The sequence below is a fragment of the Ahaetulla prasina genome, chromosome 11 (assembly GCF_028640845.1).
Source record: "Ahaetulla prasina isolate Xishuangbanna chromosome 11, ASM2864084v1, whole genome shotgun sequence".
Lineage (NCBI taxonomy): Eukaryota > Metazoa > Chordata > Lepidosauria > Squamata > Colubridae > Ahaetulla > Ahaetulla prasina.
This window is the reverse complement of record NC_080549.1, coordinates 26,196,201-26,218,885: the sequence shown is the minus strand read 5'-3', so window position 1 is coordinate 26,218,885 and position 22,685 is coordinate 26,196,201.

Below are 22,685 nucleotides of genomic sequence, written 5' to 3'. Positions count from 1 at the left end.
TTTGATGAATATATGACCTACAGAAAGTATTTTCCTCTTTTAATGTTTTCCTGTTTTAGCTACAATGGTTGCTTGTTCTTATTTTTCAGATTGTTCTTGTTTTTGGACTAAAGCTAGTTCAGGAAAGCATTTTTTTTAAAATCAAATACATATAAACAATAAATTGACATATTTTTAATGCTTTAAAATATCAATAAAAGTTTACAAAATTAATGTTTAAGAGTCTCTCATAAAAACCAAGGTAAAATCAAAATGTAAAAATCTTATTTTAAAATCTGAATTAAAATAATTACAAAATGTTAATGCCAGTTAATAGTTATTTTTATAAAAAGGAATTCATTTCAACTCTTAAATGGAGGATAAAATTCCATTATTAGCTTTTATAACAAAGCATTTTTGGTGCTTCTGAGTTTTTGTAATGTCAGAAAACTTTTTACTAACTTCTAAACCAGTAAATCTCAAATATTTGCAGTTTTGTCACAAAAGAAAAGGTGATCTGTTGTTTCATCTAACAGAATACCAAATGTGGTCCCAGATAAGAAGGAAGGGACTTCAACTGAATACCCAGAAGAGTCCTTTGACAATCAGATGTTGCCAGATGCGACTGTATTCTGCAAAGACTGGGATTAGACCAGGTGGCATGAAAGTCTTGGGAAAAAGTGCAGAGAAGAGAAGCTAAGGTGATTAAAGGCCTGGAGACTAAAACATAGGAAGAATGATTGCAGGATTTGGCTAGTCTAAAGAAAAGAAGGACTAGGGGGACTTAATAGCAGTATTCCAGTATTTAGGAGCCTCCACAAAGAAGAGGAGGTCAACTTATTTTCCAAAGCACCAGGGGGCAGGACAAGAAACAATGGATGGAAACCAGTCAAGGAGAGGTCCAACATAGAACTAAGGAGAAACTTCCTAACAGTGAGAACAATTAACCAGTGGAACAGCCTGCCTTCAGAAGTTGTGGCTGTTCCATCACTGGAGGTGTTTAAGATGAGACTTGACAGTCACGTATCCAAAATGGTATACGTCCTCCTGCTTGTGCTGGGGGCTGGACTAGAAGACCTCCAAGGTCCCTTCCAGCTGTTTGTCTGATTGATTAATTGATTGCTTGAGTCTTTTTCAGATATATGATCCTACTTTCTGCCAACTAGCCTGTGCGGGCCATTAATTACAGATGCCGGAGAAGTAAATAACAGCTATTTTTTTAGGGAGGGTGCAAGGCATCCACAGAGCGACAGCAGGAATGAAAGCAAGGAAGATGGAAGATGGTCCCTTGATCCACAGAAAAGGTCCCTGCCTGGAATTGGGGTGGGGTGGGGGGGCTCCACTGGGTAATGGAGCAATGTAGCTCCTGCCTTAGAGAGCCCAGTATCTTAATCAAGAGGCTGAGAGCTCTGCTCAGCAGCTGGAAGCTGCTCCTGGCACAGCCCTCCTGCACCACCTCCAAAGCCATCCATTCTCATTAAGAGCAGCTATTAGATAAGGGGGAGGATAGCAGTCAAAACCTCGAAGTAGATAGAGAGAAAAATAGGCCAAGTCAAAAGTCCGAGCCTGCCTGTGCTTTCTTCTCCTTCAGCAGTGGCCATTTGTCATACTTAAGCAGAAGAATCGAGCAATGCAGAATGGCACCTGGCATTTCTTTGCTTGGATTCAAAGGGTCACTCTGAATGGTGGTACTGTATCACCCTGGAAGGCATAACCTACGCAGAGGCAGCTGTCTGCATCTTGCAAGGGAGAAGAACTTGATTTTCACCATGATAATTAACCTTCAAAAGAACCTTCTGCTTGCCTGGTCTTCTTGAACTACTTTGGACGCTTATCTCCTGTCCTAATTTTGTGGCATGTTGCTTTCTTTGCTCATGGAGCATCCTGAAAAGATCTGGAGGGAGGGGGAAATTGTTCATACTAGTCAAATCAAGAACTGATTCATGTTTGAGCCACCATCACTTTTGTTGGGTTCTTACAAGGAATCTGAATTCATCCTAGATGTTTGTTTTCTACATCTTATATTCTTGCTTCAGCATTGTTTCAAGCTGACCTAGATACACAAAAGTAGCTTTGACCCACAAAGAAATGTAGAAATGCATATCTACATTCTGGGGAACCTTGCAAGGAAAAATAACAATTGCATCCAAGGAAAACAGGTGAACAGGCAGTAAAAGCCACCAACCCAACTCTTTAGAGATTCTCCGTCATCCGAGTCATGGTTGTCCCAAAGGTGCTTTTTCAAGAGACAACTGGACTTTCTGGATTTTCTTTGAAGATGTTTCGTTTCTCCTCCAAGAAGCTGAAGAAGCTTCTTGGATGAGAAGCAAAATATCTTCAAAGAAAAAACAAGGAAGTCCAGTTACCTCTTGAAAAAGCATCTTTGAGACATAGATCCAGCTCCAGATTTCCAGGTGACAGAAACCTTGGAGATGCTGCTCACTTTGGAAATTGTCACTTATGGATTGCGTTTGGCCCTTCAGTTAGAGCCTTTAGGAATTTGTCACAAGTTAGATGGAGAAAACCTAAAAAAGCATTTTGCTAGGGTAAAGAATAGAGAAGAGAAGAGAAGAGAAGAGAAGAGAAGAGAAGAGAAGAGAAGAGAAGAGAAGAGAAGAGAAGAGAAGAGAAGAGAAGAGAAGTTGGAAGGGACATTGGAGGTCTTCTAGCCTGAACCCCTGCTCAGGCAGAAAACCCTATACCATTTCAGACAAATGGTTGTCCAATCTCTTCTTAAAAACCTTCAGTGTTGGAGCATTCACAACTTCTGAAGGCAATTTGTTCCAACAATTAATTGTTCTCAGTGTCAAGAAATTTTTCCTTAATTCCAGATTGCTTCTCTGTTTGATTAGTTTCCATCCATAACTTCTTGTCCTGCCTTCAGGTGCTTTGGAGAACAGCTTGACCCCCTCTTTTTTTTTCTGGCAGATATTGGGAGACAGCTATCATATTACCCCAGTCCTTCTTTTCATTAAACTAGACATACCCAGTTCCTGCAACCATTCTTCATATGTTTTAGCCTCCAGTCCCCTAGCCATCTTTGTTGCTCTTCTCTGCATTCTTTCTAGAGTCTCAACATCTTTTTTACATCGTGGCAACCAAAACTGGATGCAGTATTCCAAGTGTGGCCTTACCAAGGCATTATAAAGTGGTATTAATCAAACTATTTACTAAATCTGCACTATTAATCTTCTCATCGTTCCCATCACCCATCTCCTTCCACTTCTGACTGTATGACTATAACTTTGTTGCTGGTAATCCTTATGATTTATATTGATATTGATTGTTTCCTGATTGCTTATTTGTAGCCTATGACTATCATTAAGTGTTGTATCATTAAGTCTTAAATTTGTACCCTATGACCATCATTAAGTGTTGTAAGTGTTGTACCTTGATGAAGGTATCTTTTCTTTTATGTACACTGAGAGCATATGCACCAAGACAAATTCCTTGTGTGTCCAATCACACTTGGCCAATAAAAAAATTCTATTCTATTCTATTCTATTCTATTCTATTCTATTCTATTCTATTCTATTCTATTAACACTTCACGTGTTTTTGATTCTATCCCTCTGTTTATGCAGCCCAGAACTGTGTTGGCTTTTTTGGCAATTGCAGCACATTGCTGGCTCATATTTAAGTGAATGTTCACTAAGACTCCAAGGTCCCTCTCACTAAGACTCCAGTAGTCCCTCTTACTACTATTGAGTGAAGTACCACATATACTGTACCTGTGCATTTTGGGGTTTTTTTGCCTAAATGTAGAATCTTACTTTTTTCACCATTGAATTTCATTTTGTTAGATAGCGCCCAATGTTCAAGTCTGTCAAGATCCTTCTGTAACTTGAGCCTATCTTCTGGAGTGTTGGCTATTCCTGCCAGCTTAGTGTCATCTGCAAATTTGGTAAGTTACCCATATATCCCCTCATCCAAATCATTGATGAAGATGTTGAAGAATATTAGGCCTAAAATAGAGCCTTGGAGTATCCCACTGCATACTTTCCTCCATGTAGATGCAGTTCCATTGAGGACTACAGGCTAAGTGCATTTGGTCAGCCAGTTACAAATCCATCTGGTGATGATAATGTCTAACCCACATTTTTCTATCTTATTAAGTAGTAGGTTGTGATCTACTTTATCAGATGTCTTACTGAAATCCAAGTAAATTATATTCACAGCACTCCTCTGGTCCGCTAATTTTGTCATTTGACTATAAGTGTATTTCACAAAAGATAAAAGCCCAAACATGTATTCTACCCTATCAAAACATCTTTATTACTCTAGAAGAGTAAAAAAAAAATGACAGGGAAGTTAGTAGCATTTTGAAGCTTGAGTGTTCCCAAATGATTAAAAAGCAAAACAGTATGCATTGGCAAAGCACAGAGTTGCCAAATTGCATGCACACAATAACACCATGTTGGCAAATCTTTTGTATGGTGCATCAAAAGTTTGGAAAATGCCTAATTTGATTCTGCTGGTATGTCATAACCCCCCAGCCAAGACAAAATTGAAACAATTCTTCATTTTTTAAAAGATGCAGTCCTATCATTTATGTGATCCCCAGGATTTGCTCCATGCTGCTTTCCTTCCAGCAGGGTTTTCTTTCTGTTAACAGACCCCTGTGACCTATGCAAGACCTTCATGTTTGAAGCAGCTTCAGCGAATTCTCCTTTGCAGCCTCCAAAAGCCACATGAAAGCAAACCACATTCTCACATCATGATGTGTGAGAATACAGCCTCTTGTGTGACTTCCAGAGGGTCCAGAGGCCATGAGAGAGGGGGGGAGGGGGGGAGAGGGAGAGGGAACATCCTGTGCAGCCTCTGAAAATTGCACAGGAATGAAGTCTGCTTTTGAGAATAATTGTTGTCGGGTGTTGGTGAATGCTGACTGACCCAAAACATCATAGCACAAGGTATGTTACCTTTGACATGTGTGTGGCATAGGTTTGCCATCACTGCAATAACATAATCATGCAAATGCCACCAAATTTTACCTGAACTGAGTGAACATTCCTAGCTAGAAATTTGAGGGGAAGCCTAATTACACTTTCAGAACTCAGAGGCAAGCCTTGTGTTGGCTTTATGGGGAATCCAAGAGTTAAGGGTTGCTGATGGAAGTTGTATGTTGCACATGCGGATTCTGAGGGGGAAACCCTGTGAAGATCAAGGATTGCTGATTAGGAGTCCATTTTGTCTTCAGCCTGAAGAGTGGCTGACTTCAAATCATCTCCACAGCTTTCTGGGAGTCTTCCTCAGCCTTCCCTCTTCTTCTGCCAGCCCACAAGCCCTGGCCTGGAAGGGAAGCATCCTGCCTCATCCACTTCTCCTGCAAGCAGCTGCTATGCCTGCTCCTTCTGCCCCAGCCAGAGGATTGGAAGCTGCCATTCTACATCTTCCTCATGGTGGGAAAAGATTTGTGCATCCATATGACCATCGCCAAGAAAAAGAATCTGACCCAAGCACTGATTAGTGTGACAGGTTTTATAACTGCAATGGGAAGGAGGTTAATTAAAGAAACTGATGTGTGAAACCAGTGAGCCAACCAATTACTTTCTTCCAAGAGAAGACTCAAAACCAAGGGCTGTATGATGTATTCATGGGAAGAAAGTCCGAAGGAACCCAAGATCTTAAACCAAGACAGAATGAAAAAGCGGGAGCAGCGAGGAAGGCCTTAACCCTCCACTGGCAGCCTGCTTCCATTTTTGGTCAACAGATCAAGAGGGGCAATGAAGTCACACCAACATTCCTTCTCACTAGCTATCAATCCACAACTCCCATCATTTCTCAAAAGTTGCGTGTCAGTCTCTGGTCAAAGGTTTAATAAAGGTTTCTGCCAGCATCTCTTCCGATGTATTCCATTTCAGTGAATCATTCTTCTTGAGCATGTGACATGTAGTACTTGGTACTTTATTATGCATATTGTTTTCTTCATTTGGGAGAGCTGAATGCATCTTTGCTTATCCTCAGTCAGGGATATCTTAGGCTCTTTTATTCCCAAGTCCATAATAATAATAATAATAATAATAATAATAATAATAATAATAATAATAATAATAATAATAATAATAATAATAATAATAATAATAATAATAATAATAATAATAATAATAATTTAATTTGTATACCGCCCTTCTCCCGAAGGACTCAGGCAGTTAACAGCCAAATAAAACAACAATCAAAACACATACAATACAATCAGAACATATGCAATACAGATTAAAAACAATAACTAAAAAACTTATTTAAATTTGGCCCAACTAATTAAAATACATTTCAAAACGCTAAAAAACTTATAAATTAAAAAACCCATAATATCATCTAAAATTTTAAAATTTTAGGCCAGTCCTGCGCGAGAAAATAGATATGACTTAAGTTCGCAGCGAAAGGTCCGAAGGTCAGGAAGCTGTCGGAGTCCCGTGGGAAGCTCGTTCCATAGGGTGGGAGCCCCCACAGAGAAGGCTCTTCCCCTGGGGGCCGCCATTACCAGTTTATGTAGCCACACAACCTTTTGTAATACTTCTGCTGCAAATATGCAGTGTCTGAGAAGGCAACAACGGACGGGTTTTTCCTTGTCCAGCTGGACTTATGATCTTCCTGGTCTGCATCCATGTAACCTTTCAAGGTTCCTGTTTATGGCAATCCGAAATCTAATTGTGAAGTATCCTTTAGCTATTTGTCTACACCCGTGATGGCGAACCTATGGCACGTATGCCACAGGTGGCACGCAGAGCCATATCTGTGGGCACACGAGTGTTGCCCTAGCTCAGCTCCAGCATGCATGTGCATGCTTGCCAGCTGGTTTTCGGGCCTTCCAGGCCCACCAGAAGTTGGAAAATGGGCTGTTTCTGGCCTCCGGAGAGCCTCCGGGGTGGGGGTGGGGAAGGCTCTTTTCGCCCTCCCCAGACTCCAAGAAAGTCTTGGAGCCTGGGGAGAATGAAAAATGGCCCTTCTGGGCCCACCAGAAGTCAGGAAACGGGCTGTTTCCAGTCTCTGGAGGGCCTCCAGGGTGTGGGGAAGGCCGTTTTAGCCTTCCCCAGGCTCCAAGAAAGCCTCTGGAGCCTGGGGTGGGTGAAAAAGGGGCCTACCAGGCCCACTGGCAACCTTTTTGCCATTGTGTGTATGTGGGGGGGGGACTGAATTATGGGTGTGGGCACACACCCATGAGAATCCCCCGCATTCCCCCCACTTTTGGCAAAACAATAGATGCAATTTACATAGACTTCTATAAAGCTTTTGACTCAGTGGTACATGACAAACTCCTAAAACTAAAATCCTACGGCATCTCTGGACCCCTCCACAGTTGGATAACAGTGTTCCTGTCTAACAGACAACAAGTAGTCAAAATAGGCAATGCCCTATCAAATCCTCTTCCTGCCAATAGCAGCGTTCCCCAAGGCAATGTTCTTGGACCAACACTCTTTATATTATACATTAATGATCTCTGTGACCATATTAAAAGTAATTGTGTTCTCTTCGCTGATGATGTCAAAATATTTAACACTATCAACAATACAGCTACCCTTCAAAAATACCTTGACTTTGTGTCAGAATGGTCAAAAACTTGGCAGCTCCAAATCTCAACCAGCAAATGCTCAGTCTTACACATTGGAAAAAAGAATCTAAACACTAAATACAAACTCGATGGACATTACCTTACAGATGACCCCCCACCCTGTTAAAGACCTTGGAGTTTTCATATCAAATGACCTAAATGCCAAAGCCCACTGCAACTACATCGCAAAAAAGGCTTTAAGAGTTGTAAACCTAATCTTACGTAGCTTCTTCTCCAGAAACACTACACTGCTAACAGAGCTTATAAAACATTTGCTAGACCAATTTTTGAATACAGCTCGCCTGTCTGGAACCCATACCACATTTCAGACATCAATACAATTGAACGTGTCCAGAAATATTTTACAAGAAGAGTTCTCCACTCCTCTGAATACAACAAAATACCTTATGCCACCAGACTTGAAATCTTGAATTTAGAAAACTTAGAACTCCGCCGCCTTCGACAGGACCTGTGTTTAACTCATAGAATCATCTATTGCAATGTCCTTCCTGTTGAAGACTACTTCAGTTTCAATCATAACAATACAAGAGCAAACAATAGATTTAAACTCAATGTTAACCGTTTCAATCTTGATTGCAGAAAATATGACTTCTCTAACAGAGTTATTAGTGCTCGGAACACATTACCTGACTCTGTGGTCTCTTCTCAAAATCCCCAAAGCTTTAACCAAAAACTGTCTACTATTGACTTCACCCCATTCCTAAAAGGTCTATAAGGGGCGTGCATAAGAGCACAAACTTGCCTATCGTTCCTGTCCTATTGTTTCCTTTCATTATATCCAATTAATATAGTTATCACATACTTAAACTCATATATATGCTTATATATTATATAGTTACTTTCATGCTTATGCTTATATATACTGTTGTGACAAATAAAAATAAATAAAAATAAAAATAAAAAAGGTTAGCCATCATTGGTCTATACCCTTGATTCTAATTTGAACACCTTTGATTATTACGCCCATCTTTTCCCACAGAATTCCAGCAGCTACAATGATCCCTATGGATAAGAACAGGAGCTTTCCAACCACTTTCAAATTAGAGTCAGCATCCTTGTTGTACCATCATTTGTATTGTAAATGTTGTACCTTGATGAACGTATCTTTTCTTTTATGTACACCAAGAGCATCTGCACCAAGACAAATTCCTTGTGTGTCCAATCACACTTGGCTAATAAATTCTATTCTATTCCATAAGTGTTTTGGCTTTGTTCACTTCAGTTACCATGAAGAATTCCAGAAGATATTTTAGAAGACAACTTTCACCCGTCCCTTTTTCCATCAGGAAGCAAACTAGTAGGAAATGTTTCCCAACACATTCACCTCTATTTCTTTGCTGTGTATTTGGTCTTGACAAAATTCTGAGTTGTTCTGAAATGTTTCAGTCTCCTCATCTGCAACTTTCTTCATTTGTTTTCTCCAGTCTCTTGGCATCTTTTCAATGCTTTCCATGTGTGGTTTCTCAGCCTCTTGAAGAATCTAGGCTGTTGTTCTCCAGTTTCCTCTTCTGGCTGTTCAATCAGTTTGCAGACCTCTGTGATGAAGATCTAACAGAATAATAGAGTTGGAAGGGACCTTGGAGGTCATCTAGCCTAAACCGCCTGCTCAAACAAGAGACCCTATACCATTTAAGACAATTTCTGAAGGCAGGTTGTTCCACTGGTTAATTGTTTTCACTGTTAGAAAGTTTCTCCTTAATTCCAGATAGTTTCTCTCCTTGATTAGTTTCCAACCAAGATGAGCAGAAACTACTTGTAGTAGTCTCTACTCATCTTCTGCAAGATTGTGGAAAGAAGGTGAGGAATGAGGAACTTGATTTATAGGCAACACAGTCCAGATATGAATGGCCTGGAAATAAAGCACTTCAAAGAGACTCCACTGTAATTAACTGACTATAGCTGAGGTTGGGAATTTGTCCTTACAGTTTCCAAGATTTTGTACTTATCCCAAACTAGCATTAAGGATACCTTCCTGAAACCTGTAATGTTTTTGCTTCCTAGGTTTGCCAGCTCTGAGGGATATGACACATTGTTTACCTGGCCCTGGAGAACAAAATGTGGCATCTTTTGGTTCTTCTCTTTTTCCTTATCTTAAGAATAGCAATGCTGTCTATTATAATGGTTTGTGTGGTGGATCCCCAGTATTGTGAGTATTTTTCTCTCTAAAAGCATCTGAGGTGCAATTTTTTCAATGTGCATTCAGATTCATTGCCCAGTTCAGCCAATCTTTTCTATGATAATCTTGGAGGATTAAAACAGATGTCATCCAATAGCCTTTGAACTTTTGAACCGAAACTGTTATTGGGTCATACCAGTCCCATGTGAGTCATTATCTCTGAAATACAGTCTGCCAGGATTTACTTTCTAGACCAACTGCGTTGCAACTAATTTATCCAAACCTTGGTAAATGAAATAGCAATAACACTTAGACTTATATACTGCTTCACAGTGCTTTCCAGCCCTCTCTAAGCAGTTTACAGAGTCATCCTCTTGCCCCCAACAATCTGGGTCCTCATTTTACCAATCTTGGAAGGATAGAAGGCTGAGTCAACCTTAAATAATTTCTTTCTTTCTTCCTTGCCTTACTTTATTTAGTTACTTATTTAATTTTATTGGCTGCCCGACTCCAGTAGACTCTGGGCAATGAACAAAACTAGGAAAAACATAAATACAGCTAAAAACATTGGCTCCCACAGACAGCCCAGAGTAGAATAATGTGATGGGCAGCAAATTGGCTGCATTGCCCTGCTGTTTGTCTGCTGCTCATTAAAGGTGGACCAGCTCTTACATCAGATCTGTCACCAGGCTTCAGTCTTTGGTTCTCAGGTGTTCTTCTTTGTACTGGCCTAGAGAGATCTCCATTCAGATCCTTTCAACTAGAGAACTATGACTCCCGCCCAAATTTTCCAAAGTTATTTTTTGCCTTTGTGCCTGACCTCTCGACTTCTCTGTATCTTAAGAAGATAGGCTTAAGATATCGAAAGATCTTGACAGACTTGAACATTGGGTGCTATCTAACAAAATGAAATTCAGTAGTGAAGAAAGTAAGGTTCCACATTTAGGTAAGAAAAACAAAATGCACAGGTACTGTACCTTGCTCAATAGTAGTAACTGTGAGAGGGATCTTGGAGTTCTAGTGGACAACCATTTTTGATATGAACCAGCAGTGTGCAGCAGCTGCCAAAAAAGCCAACACAGTTCTGGGCTGCATAATAGAATTAAGATCACGTGAAGTGTTGCTACCACTTTATAATGCCTTGGTAAGGCCACACTTGGAATACTGCATCAAGTTTTGGTCACCACAATGTAAAAAAGATGTTGAGACTCTAGAAAGAGTACAGAGAAGGGCAACAAAGAGGATTAGGGGACTGGAGGCTAAGACATATGAAGAACCGTTGCAGGAACTGGGTATGTCTAGTTTAGTGAAAAGACTAAACTAGACTAGGGGAGACATGATAGCACTGTAATAATGACAACAACAACAACAACAGAGTTGGAAGGGACCTTGGATGTCTTCTAGTCCAACCCCCTACCCAGGCAGGAAACCCTACACCATTTCAGACAAATGGTTATCCAACATTTTCTTAAAAATTTCCAGTGTTGGAGCATTTATAACTTCTGCAGGCAAGTTGTTCCACTGATTAATTGTTCTAACTGTCAGGAAATTTCTCCTTACTTCTAAGTTGCTTCTTTCCTTGATTAGTTTCCACCCATTGCTTCTTGTTCTACTCTCAGGTGCTTTGGAGAATAGTTTGACTCCCTCTTCTTTGTGGCAACCTCTGAGATATTGGAACACTGCTATCATGTCTCCCCTAGTCCTTCTTTTCATTAAACTAGGCATACCGAGTGCCTGCAACCGTTCTTCATATGTTTTAGCCTCCAGGCCCTTAATCATCTTTGTTGCTCTTCTCTGCACTCTTTCTAGAGTCTCAACATCTTTTTTTTACATCGTGGCAACCAAAACTTACCAAAGCATTATAAAATGGTATTAACACTTCACGTGATCTTGATTCTATCCCTCTGTTTATGCAGCCCAGAATTGTGTTGGCTTTTTTGGCAGCTGCTGCACACGGCTGGCTCATATCTAAATGATTGTCCACTAGGAATCCAAGATCCCTCTCACAGTTACTACTATTGAGCAAGGTACCACATATCTGGTACCTGTGCATTTTGCTTTTTTGGCCTAAATGTAGAACCTTACTTTTTTCACTGTTGAATTTCATTTTGTTAGATAGGGCCCAATGTTCTAGCCTGTCAAGATCTTTCTGTATCTTGAGCCTGTTCCAATATCTCAGGGGCTGCCCCGAAGAAGAGGAAGTCAAGCTATTCTCCAAAGCAACTGAGGGTAGAACAAGAAACAAGGGGTGGAAACTGATCAAGGAAAGAAGCAACTTAGAACTAAGGAGAAATTTCCTGACAGTTAGAACAATTAATCAGTGGAACAACTTGCCTGCAGAAGTTGTAAATGCTCCAACACTGGAATTTTTTAAGAAGATGTTGGATAACCATTTGTCTGAAGTAGGGTTTCCTGCCTGGGCAGGGGGTTGGACTAGAAGACCTTCAAGGTCCCTTCCAACTCTGTTATTCTATTCTATTCTACCGTCATTCTTGCAAGAGATCATGCTTTTTGCCTCTAAAAACTGGGGGAAGGGATGTTTCCTCTCTCTGAGAGGTCCAGCTTTCATTTGCCTCCACAATAAAACCATACTTGGAATACTGCATCCAGTTCCAGTTTCCAGACTCTGGAAAGAGTGCAGAGAAGAGCAACAAGAATGATAAGGGGGCTGGAGGCAAAAACATATGAAGAACAGTTGCAGGAACTGGGTATGTCTAGTCAAAAGAAAAGAAAAGAAAAGAAAAGAAGGACTAAGGAAGACATGATAGCAGTATTCCAAGATTTGAGGGGCTCCTACAAATGTTGTCAAACTATTTTCCAAAGTAGCAAAATGCAAAACAAGAAACAATGGTTGGAAACTAACCAAAGAGAGGACTAAGGAGAAATCTCTTCCAATAGTGAGAGCAATCAACAAATGGAACAGCTTGCCCTCAGAAGTTGTGATGTAGGAATTTAGCACCCATGGAACTGAACCCAGATGGATATTTCTTCCAACAGTGAGTACTCCATCAATGGAGGTTTTGCAATTAAGACTGTACAGCCAGTTGTCCGAAATGGTATAGGGTCTTCTGTTGAGCTGGGGGTTGGACTAGAAGACCTCCAAGGTCCTTTCCAGCTCTTTTATTCTATGTTGTAGATTCTAGGTTCCTTGGCTGTTCCTCCCCTGTTTAGAAATAAGCAGAAAAAGGCAAACAGATGTTAAGAAAAACAACTCCAAAAGAAGATGGCAACATGAAGCCATGTTCATATTGCTATCAGGAAGCCAACATGGGATGTCAACAGGAATCAGACTTACTTGCAGAAAAACCTTATCTTTGATTTTTAGCTTAGAGCGAGCCCATTGCACTTATCTGGCTTTGCACTTAAAAATGTGCAAAAATATATTCCATCAGAAGTTGTTGATGGAATATATTTTTGCACATTTCTTTCCTAATTAAGGTTTCATAGAGAAATGTTCCAGATGGGATAGACGTATATTTTTAAATATACAGGATTACTCTGAGCCAATTCCAAGAAGATCTTGGAAGAAATTTATCTTTCTCAAAACTCTAGCATTTTTAAAGTGGAAACAGAAGTAAAGTCTGGAAAGGAAAAATTGCCACTTCCCTCACACACACACACACACACACACACACACACACACACACACACCAGAGCTGATGATTACTCCCCTGGATCTCGATTAAAAAATAAAAGTGGCCAAGATGGCTAAATCAGAGAACAATAAATGTTACAAATACCTCAACAGAAAGCAGGATCATTTTGTGGTGATTACACAAAATAATGCATATATGGTGATTACTCCAAAGTACTGCATAGGAAGACACCAAAATATTCAGAAAATTCTGAAAACAAAATTGGAAATATAAATATTTTTATTAGGTATGAGCCCAGAAAATATAAATGGTTGTGAAATTCATGCTTCATTTAAATATTTGTTTCTACAATGCACAACAATTGGTCGATTTGGGAAAGAAGTTATTGCATGCATTAACTCTGAGATTCAATATTTTCAGATGTTCATCTTCTTCTGAAGTTTATCCTTATCATGTGGAAGTTGGCATCTGGACAAAGAAAATGGATTTTCTGCACTTCTTGCTTGGAACTAGAAGACTTATTTTTCAGCATGGGAAAGATCAACATATGGTCCCAACTATTCAGTGGTTGCCAGAATTGATGTTACAGCAATTTACAGACCAATAACTTATCAATATACATTAGCCACAGATGATTAAAAGGAATTATGTCTTCCATTTCTTTCAATATTTATTGTGCAATTTTATTGTGTGTCTGTAACTATATGTCTTTTCTCTCTCTCTCTCTCTCTCCTTCCTTCCTTCTTTCCTTCCTTCCTTCCTTTCTTCTTGCCCTATCTTGCATCTTTTTCTTCATTATATGTGGTTATTTGAAACAAAATAATGAAAAAATAATTATTCTTTCTTTCCTTCCTTTTTTCCTTCTTTATTTTCTTTTTTTCTTTTCTTCCTGCCCTGTATCTTTTTCTCCTTTGTATGCAATTATTTGAAGCAAAACAATGAAAAAATAATAATTGCCAGATCAGAAACCATCCCCTGAAGTGGGCAGAATATCCCTCAACTTCATCCTCTGGTTGCTCCAGGAGACCCGCTCTTAGGCAGCTCAGTAGCTCATTGGAACTGCAGACACTTTCTGGTACTGATGAAATAGGGACTGAAGAAAGGCCTAGAGAAGATGGAGGCAGGGGGGGAGGGGTCTGTTCCAGGATTAGAAGGTGGTTCAATCTGTACGGTAAGTGGGAGAGGCAGATATGACGGAGGGGGGGGCGTATCGAGTGTGGGGAGCACGTGCTCGATGTTTGAAAGCAATCACATGCTCCGGCCCCTCAGTCCCTACCCGTTCCTCGGGCGGCCATGACCTCAGAGCTTGGACTTTCAGTTGATGTTATGTAATGCCGGGTCCGTGGCTAATAAAGCGCCCCTGATTTGCGATCTTATTTAGGGGGAGTCCGCGGACCTTATGGGCATTACGGAGACCTGGTTGGGTCCAGAGGGGGGGGGTCCCCTCGTTGAGTTGTGCCCTCCGGGTTTCCGAGCATTTCATCAACCGAGGGCCCAAGGTAGGGGTGGGGGGGTGGCGGTTGTCATTAAGGAAGATCTGGAGCCAAGGGAGGCCACTGTTCCTCAGATTGCCGGCTGTGAATCCTTCTATGTGAGGTGGGGCCATAGGAATCAGTTGGGTTTGTTGATCGCGTACCTGGCTCCTTGCTACGTGACCACAGCCCTGCCCGAGCTGCTGGAGGTACTTGCCAGTGTGGCGGTTGAGACCCCCAGACTTATAGTCATGGGGGATTTCAACCTGCCATCGACTGGCTTGTCATCAACTGCAGCTCGGGCGTTCCAGGCTTCCATGACGGCCTTGGACCTGATTCGAGTAAATGATGGCCCTACGCACATGGGAGGAGGCACGCTGGATCTAATTTATATCTCTGGACAGTGGCTAAATGATCTGGAATTAGATGATGTAGTAACAGAACCAATGTCATGGTCAGATCATTTTCTCCTTCGCCTGGACTTCCGAACCGCCGCCCACCATCGCAGGGAGACGGAACCTATACGCTGGTTCCGTCCCAGGCGCCTGATGGACCCTGAGAGGTTCCTGACGGAGCTTGGGCCATTCCCTGAGGATCTGTCCCGCGGCTCGGCTGAGGAACTAGTTGTGGCCTGGGAACAGGCCACGGCTGGGGCCTTGGACCGCGTCGTGCCTTTGCGGCCTCTGACCCGGCGCAGATCTCGTCCGGCCCCTTGGTTCTCCGAGGGGCTGAGGGAGATGAAACGCCGGAGAAGACGCCTAGAGAGTACTTGGATGTCCAGCCGTTCCGAAGCTGATCAGACACTAGTTAGGTCCTATTCTAGGACCTACCTAGTGGCAATGAGGGAGGCGAGGCGTTTCTACGCCTCCACCCTCATTGCGTCGGCAGATAACTGCCCAGCCGCCCTGTTTCGGGTGACCTGCTCTCTCCTTCATCAGGAGGTGCGGGATGACCCTTTGCAGGGACGTGCCGAGGAGTTTAGTGGTTATCTATACGATAAAATCGCTCAGCTCCTGGATGGTCTGGACTGACATTGGGATGATCCAAGCGAGAGAGAGGAGGCACGTCTTGTTGAGTCTGTTTGGGATGAGTTTGACCCTGTGGCTCCCGAGGATGTGGACAGGTTGTTGGGGAGGCTCCACGCCACCACATGTTTACTGGACCCGTGTCCTTCCTGGCTGGTACTGGCCACTCAGGAGGTGACACGAGGCTGGCTCCAGGGGATTATCAACGCTTCTCTGTTGGAAGGGGTTTTCCCTGCTGCCTTGAAAGAGGCGGTGGTGAGACCCCTCCTCAAGAAGCCCTCCCTGGATCCAGCTATTTTGGGTAATTATCATCCGGTCTCCAACCTTCGCTTTGTTGCAAAGGTTGTAGAGAGTGCTGTGGCGCGGCAGCTACCCCAATACCTGGATGAAACTGTCTATCTAGACCCGTTCCAGTCCGGCTTCCGACCCGGAGACAGCACGGAGACAGCTTTGGTCGCGTTGGTGGATGATCTCTGGAGGGACAGGGACAGGGGCTATTCCTCTGCCCTGGTCTTTATTAGATCTCTCAGCGGCTTTTGATACCATCGACCATGGTATCTTGCTGCGCCGGTTGGGGGAATTGGGAGTGGGAGGCACCATGTATCGGTGGTTCTCCTCCTATCTCTCTGACCGGTCGCAGACGGTGTTGACGGGGGGGCAGAGGTCAGCCGCGAGGTGCCTCACTTTTGGGGTGCCACAGGGGTCGATTCTCTCGCCCCTTCTGTTTAACATCTATATGAAGCCGTTGGGTGAGATCATCAGTGGCTTTGGGGGGAGATACCAGCTGTATGCTGATGATACTCAGCTGTACTTTTCCACCCCGGGCCACCCCAATGAAGCTGTTGAAGTGCTGTCCCAGTGTTTGGAAGCTGTACAGGTCTGGATGGGGAGAAACAGGCTCAAGCTTAATCCCTCCAAGACGGAGTAGCTGTGGATGCCGGCACCCCGATTCAGTCAGCTGCAGCCGCGGCTGACTGTTGGAGGCGAGTTATTGGCCCCAAAGAATAGGGTGCACAACTTAGGTGTTCTCCTGGATGAACGGCTGTCGTTTGAAGATCATTTGACGGCCATCTCCAGGAGGGCCTTCCACCAGGTTCGCCTGGTTCGGCAGTTGCGCCCCTTCCTTGATTGGGATACCTTGTGCACAGTCACTCATGCGCTCGTTACCTCTCGCCTGGATTATTGTAATGCTCTCTACATGGGGCTCCCCTTGAGGTGCACCCAGAGGCTTCAGTTAGTCCAGAATGCAGCTGTGTGGGTGATAGAGGGAGCTCCGCGTAGCTCCCGTGTAACACCGCTCCTGCGCAGACTGCACTGGCTGCCTGTGGCCTCTCGGGTGCACTTTAAGCTTTTGGTTACAACCTTTAAAGCGCTCCATGGCTTAGGGCCTGGGTACTTACGGGACCGCCTGCTGTTACCTCATGCCTCCCACCGACCCGTGCGCTCTCACAGAGAGGGACTTCTCAGGGTGCCGTCCGCCAAGCAATGTCGGCTGGCGGCCCCCAGGGGAAGATCTTTCTCTGTGGGGGCTCCCACCCTCTGGAACGAACTTCCCCCGGGTTTACGCCAAATACCTGACCTTCGGACCTTCCGCCGCGAATTGAAAACACATCTATTTATTCGCGCGGGGCTGGCCTAAATTTTATTGGTTTTAAATTTTATAACTAATTTTAATGGGGTTTTTAGTTTTATATATTTTTAAAGTTTGCAGGCCACCTTTATAATAAGTTTTTTAATTGGTATTTTAAATTGTATATTTTTGTATTGTTTTGTTTTATCTTGGCTGTACACCGCCCTGAGTCCTTCAGGAGAAGGGCGGTATAAAAATTGAAATAATAATAATAATAATAATAATAATAATAATAATAATAATAATAATAATAATAATAATAATAATAATAATGTAGGAGACCATTGTATCCTTCCAATGAAGTAACTGAAGTGCGGAAAGGCAGCACACTGGTGAACTTGGGACAGAACTCAAACCACCCTGGTCCACATTCACTGGTCCAGACAGTCTAGCGGGAGTCCTGCTGTGAGCTCTCACCTGCACCTCTAACACACAGGCCAAAGGGTGGCTCAGGTAATGGACCGAGTTGCAAAAGAGGCTCAGGAATAGCACTCTTTTCCATGGACCTCCCACAAACTATGTCAGCTGCCACCTTATGCTTGCTTGTACTTCACTGCTATGCAGTGACAGTCTGCCATGATCTGTGGGGTGGGGAAATGAAGGAAAGGGAATGCTTGGGGAACTGAAAGTAAATTCTGTATCTCCTCGAGATGCTGCCTCAAGGTAACCCAACTGGAAGAAGGAAGGGGCTGCATACCAAAGTACGCTTGGACTTATCATTATGAAAACATCTTGTCTGAGCCCAATTGGTTACAAGGGTTGGGTGATGAGAGACAGCTAAGGGAGGATAAAGTTAAACTTAGAGATTTTGGCACACGATTCTCAGTTCTGGCTTTGCATTACTGCAATACTCTTGACTTCTAATAAAACTATACCTTTCTCAACCGATGCAGCCAAGGCTCATTTCTACTTAGAGGTTTAGGTTGTGGCAGATCTGATGCTGCATTTCTGGATTTACCTTACTGCACACAAGGAATTCTAGTACAACCATCTGCACATTCCATGTATTACAGCTGGAGGATGAAATTCAGAGCAGGAAAGAGATGATTTACACAAACTATCTACCTCATTCTCTGGGCCAATTGACACATATCTGGGTGGCAGCGCTACGGTGCTAAAACAGATGGCTAAAGCAGGGATCTCACCTTGGTCCTTTAAGACTTGGACTTCAACTCCCAGAGTTCCTCAGCCAGCTTTGCTGGCTGAGGGACTCTGGGAGTTGAAGTCCACAAGTCTTAAAGGGACCAAGGTTGGAGACCCCTGGGCTAAAGTGTCCAAGGGATAACTGCAGTAATCACCTTCTGGTGAGATGGGGGGGGGCAAACAAATGTAATAAATAAAAATAAAATAAAATCTGTTGCAGCAAAACAATGAAGAAATTTGCTGCACTTTGAAGATGAACCAATTTATTATCACATGTGCTTTTTGGGATCAGAGGCAATTTCGGCCGTCTCCAGGAGGGCCTTCCACCAGGTTCGCCTGGTTCGCAGTTGCGCCTTCCTTGATCGGGATGCCTTATGCACGGTCACTCACGCTCTGGTTACGCCTCGGTTGGATTACTGCAATGCTCTACATGGGGCTGCCCTTGAGGTGCACCCGGAGGCTGCAGTTAGTCCAGAATGCAGCTGCGCGAGTAGTAACGGGAGCAGCGTGGCTCCCACGTAACACCACTGCTCCGTAGTCTGCACTGGCTGCCTGTGGCCTCTCGGGTGCACTTTAAGCTTTTGGTTACAACCTTTAAAGCGCTCCATGGCTTAGGACCCGGTACTTACGGGACCGCCTGCTGTTACCCTATGCCTCCCACCGACCGTGCGCACACACAGAGAGGGACTTCTCAGGGTGCCGTCCGCCAAGCAATGTCGGCTGGCGGCCCCCAGGGGAAGATCTTTCTCTGTGGGGGCTCCCACCCTCTGGAACGAACTTCCCCCGGGTTTACGCCAAATACCTGACCTTCGGACCTTCCGCCGCAAATTGAAAACACATCTATTTATTCGCGCAGGGCTGGCCTAAATTTTATTGGTTTTAAATTTATAACTAATTTTAATGGGGTTTTTAGTTTTATATATTTTTAAAGTTTTCAGGCCACCTTTATAATAAGTTTTTTAATTTGTATTTTAAATTGTATATTTTTGTATTGTTTTATTTTATCTTGGCTGTACACCGCCCTGAGTCCTTCTGGAGAAGGGCGGTATAAAAATTGAATAAATAATAAATAATAATAATAATAATAATAATAATAATAATAATAATAACAACAACAACAACAACAACAACAACAACAACAACAATAATAATAATAATAATAATAATAATAATGTAGGAGACCATTGTATCCTTCCAATGAAGTAACTGAAGTGCGGAAAGGCAGCACACTGGTGAACTTGGGACAGAACTCAAACCACCCTGGTCCACATTCACTGGTCCAGACAGTCTAGCGGGAGTCCTGCTGTGAGCTCTCACCTGCACCTCTAACACACAGGCCAAAGGGTGGCTCAGGTAATGGACCGAGTTGCAAAAGAGGCTCAGGAATAGCACTCTTTTCCATGGACATCCCACAAACTAGGTCAGCTGCCACCTTATGCTTGCTTGTACTTCACTGCTATGCAGTGACAGTCTGCCATGATCTGTGGGGTGGAGAAATGAAGGAAAGGGAATGCTTGGGGAACTGAAAGTAAATTCTGTATCTCCTCGAGATGCTGCCTCAAGGTAACCCAACTGGAAGAAGGAAGGGGCTGCATACCAAAGTACGCTTGGACTTATCATTATGAAAACATCTTGTCTGAGCCCAATTGGTTACAAGGGTTGGGTGATGAGAGACAGCTAAGGGAGGATAAAGTTAAACTTAGAGATTTTGGCACACGATTCTCAGTTCTGGCTTTGCATTACTGCAATACTCTTGACTTCTAATAAAACTATACCTTTCTCAACCGATGCAGCCAAGGCTCATTTCTACTTAGAGGTTTAGTTTGTGGCAGATCTGATGCTGCATTTCTGGATTTACCTTACTGCACACAAGGAATTCTAGTACAACCATCTGCACATTCCATGTATTACAGCTGGAGGATGAAATTCAGAGCAGGAAAGAGATGATTTACACAAACTATCTACCTCATTCTCTGGGCCAATTGACACATATCTGGGTGGCAGCGCTACGGTGCTAAAACAGAAGGCTAAAGCAGGGATCTCCAACCTTGGTCCCTTTAAGACTTGTGGACTTCAACTCCCAGAGTTCCTCAGCCAGCTTTGCTGGCTGAGGGACTCTGGGAGTTGAAGTCCACAAGTCTTAAAGGACCAAGGTTGAGACCCTGGCTAAAGTGTCCAAGGGATAACTGCAGTAATCACCTTCTGGTGAGATGGGGGGGGGGCAAACAAATGTAATAAATAAAAATAAAATAAAATCTGTTGCAGCAAAACAACGAAGAAATTTGCTGCACTTTGAAGATGAACCAATTTATTATCACATGTGCTTTTTGGGATCAGAGGCAATTTCGGCCGTCTCCAGGAGGGCCTTTTACCAAGTTCGCTTGGTCCGCCAGTTGCGTCCCTTCCTTGACCGGGATGCCTTATGCACGGTCACTCACGCTCTGGTTACGTCTCGGTTGGATTACTGCAATGCTCTCTACATGGGGCTGCCCTTGAGGTGCACCCGGAGGCTGCAGTTAGTCCAGAATGCAGCTGCGCGAGTAGTAACGGGAGCCGCGCGTGGCTCCCACGTAACACCACTGCTCCGTAGTCTGCACTGGCTTCCTGTGGTCTTTCGGGTGCGCTTCAAGATTTTGGTTACCACCTTTAAAGCGCTCCATGGCTTAGGACCCGGGTACTTACGAGACCACCTGCTGTTACCCTATGCCTCCCACCGACCCGTACGCTCTCACAGAGAGGGTCTCTTCAGGGTGCCATCCGCCAAACAATGTCAGCTGGCGGCCCCCAGGAGTAGGGCCTTCTCTGTGGGAGCATCGACGCTCTGGAATGAACTCCCCCCTGGCCTACGTCAAGTGCCTGATCTTCGGACCTTCCGTCGTGAGCTAAAAACATACTTATTTATTCAAGCGGGACTGGCATAATAGTTTGATTTTAAATTGGGGTTTTATTAATATTTTAAATATTTTAAATTTAAATTTTAATTATCAGCTGTTTTCGTAATTTTGCTATATTTTAATTCGTTTTTAATTGTACATATTCTGTATTTTATTTCTGGCTGTACACCACCCTGAGTCCTTCGGGAGAAGGGCGGTATAAAAATTTAATAAATAATAATAAAATAATAATAATAATTTCATCAGATGCATGGGATATTATCCTGAGAAGGAATTTGTGTCTGTGTGCGCACACATTCTACATAAACCACTTCATTTTTAATAATGGGAACTCGGTGTTGTTTCACAGTTCTGCAAGTACATTCTTTATGTGAGTAGTTAATTGATAAAGTGCTAAAGTTGGTAACAAAAATTAAAAAAACAACAACCCTGTCTCCAGCATCTAGTGAATTATCAATTCTTAAGGAAATGACATGGGAAATTCTAACAAACATATAAAAAGTAACAGAAAATATGTTCCAGTACTACAGAACTAAGTGGTTAGCAACATCTCATCTGGAAAGAGTGGTGGGAAACACCATGGAAGACAGCAAGGAAGAGAAAATGCTGTGGAGGAAGAATCAGCCAGCAGCTGCAGGGTGGAATGGGACAACTCGCCATGGCCAACTTGCTGTGGGGCAACTCCCTGCAGGACAATTCAACAATTCAATTTATGTATTTAAAATAATTTTAAAATTATTTTAGTTTTTATCATTCACATTTCGTTTTGTCCCTCCTTTTGCATCCTTTCTTTAAAAATTCTATTCCACTTTTTTATTTATATTAATGTAACTCTTGTTCTTGTTGTGTCTCGCCCGCTTTCACCGCAGCCTGGACCTTCTTATCTGCTTCCGAACGCTGAGGAATGTCCTAGCATGCCTCTCGGCCCCAGCCCTGGCTCCATGCCCAGACAGGCTGAGGAGGAAGAAGTACCACCAGCCCCCAGCCCTGGCTGCATGCCCAGGCAAATGGAGTAACTAGACCCCTCCCCCTCCTCCACAGCATGTGAGCCTGAGGGAGGTCAATTACCAACAGCTGGAGCCTGGAGCGACCCTCGCTTCAGGAGAATTGATAGGCGGCATCAACAGAAGGAAGGGAGGGGCAGGCCTGGATAAGTGCTGAGTCATGGAGCCCCATGGCCTATATAAAGGATCTGCTTTCTGGCATTTTCTGAGTCAGGCAAAGTCTAACATATCTTGCTGAAGTCACTTTCTGGTCT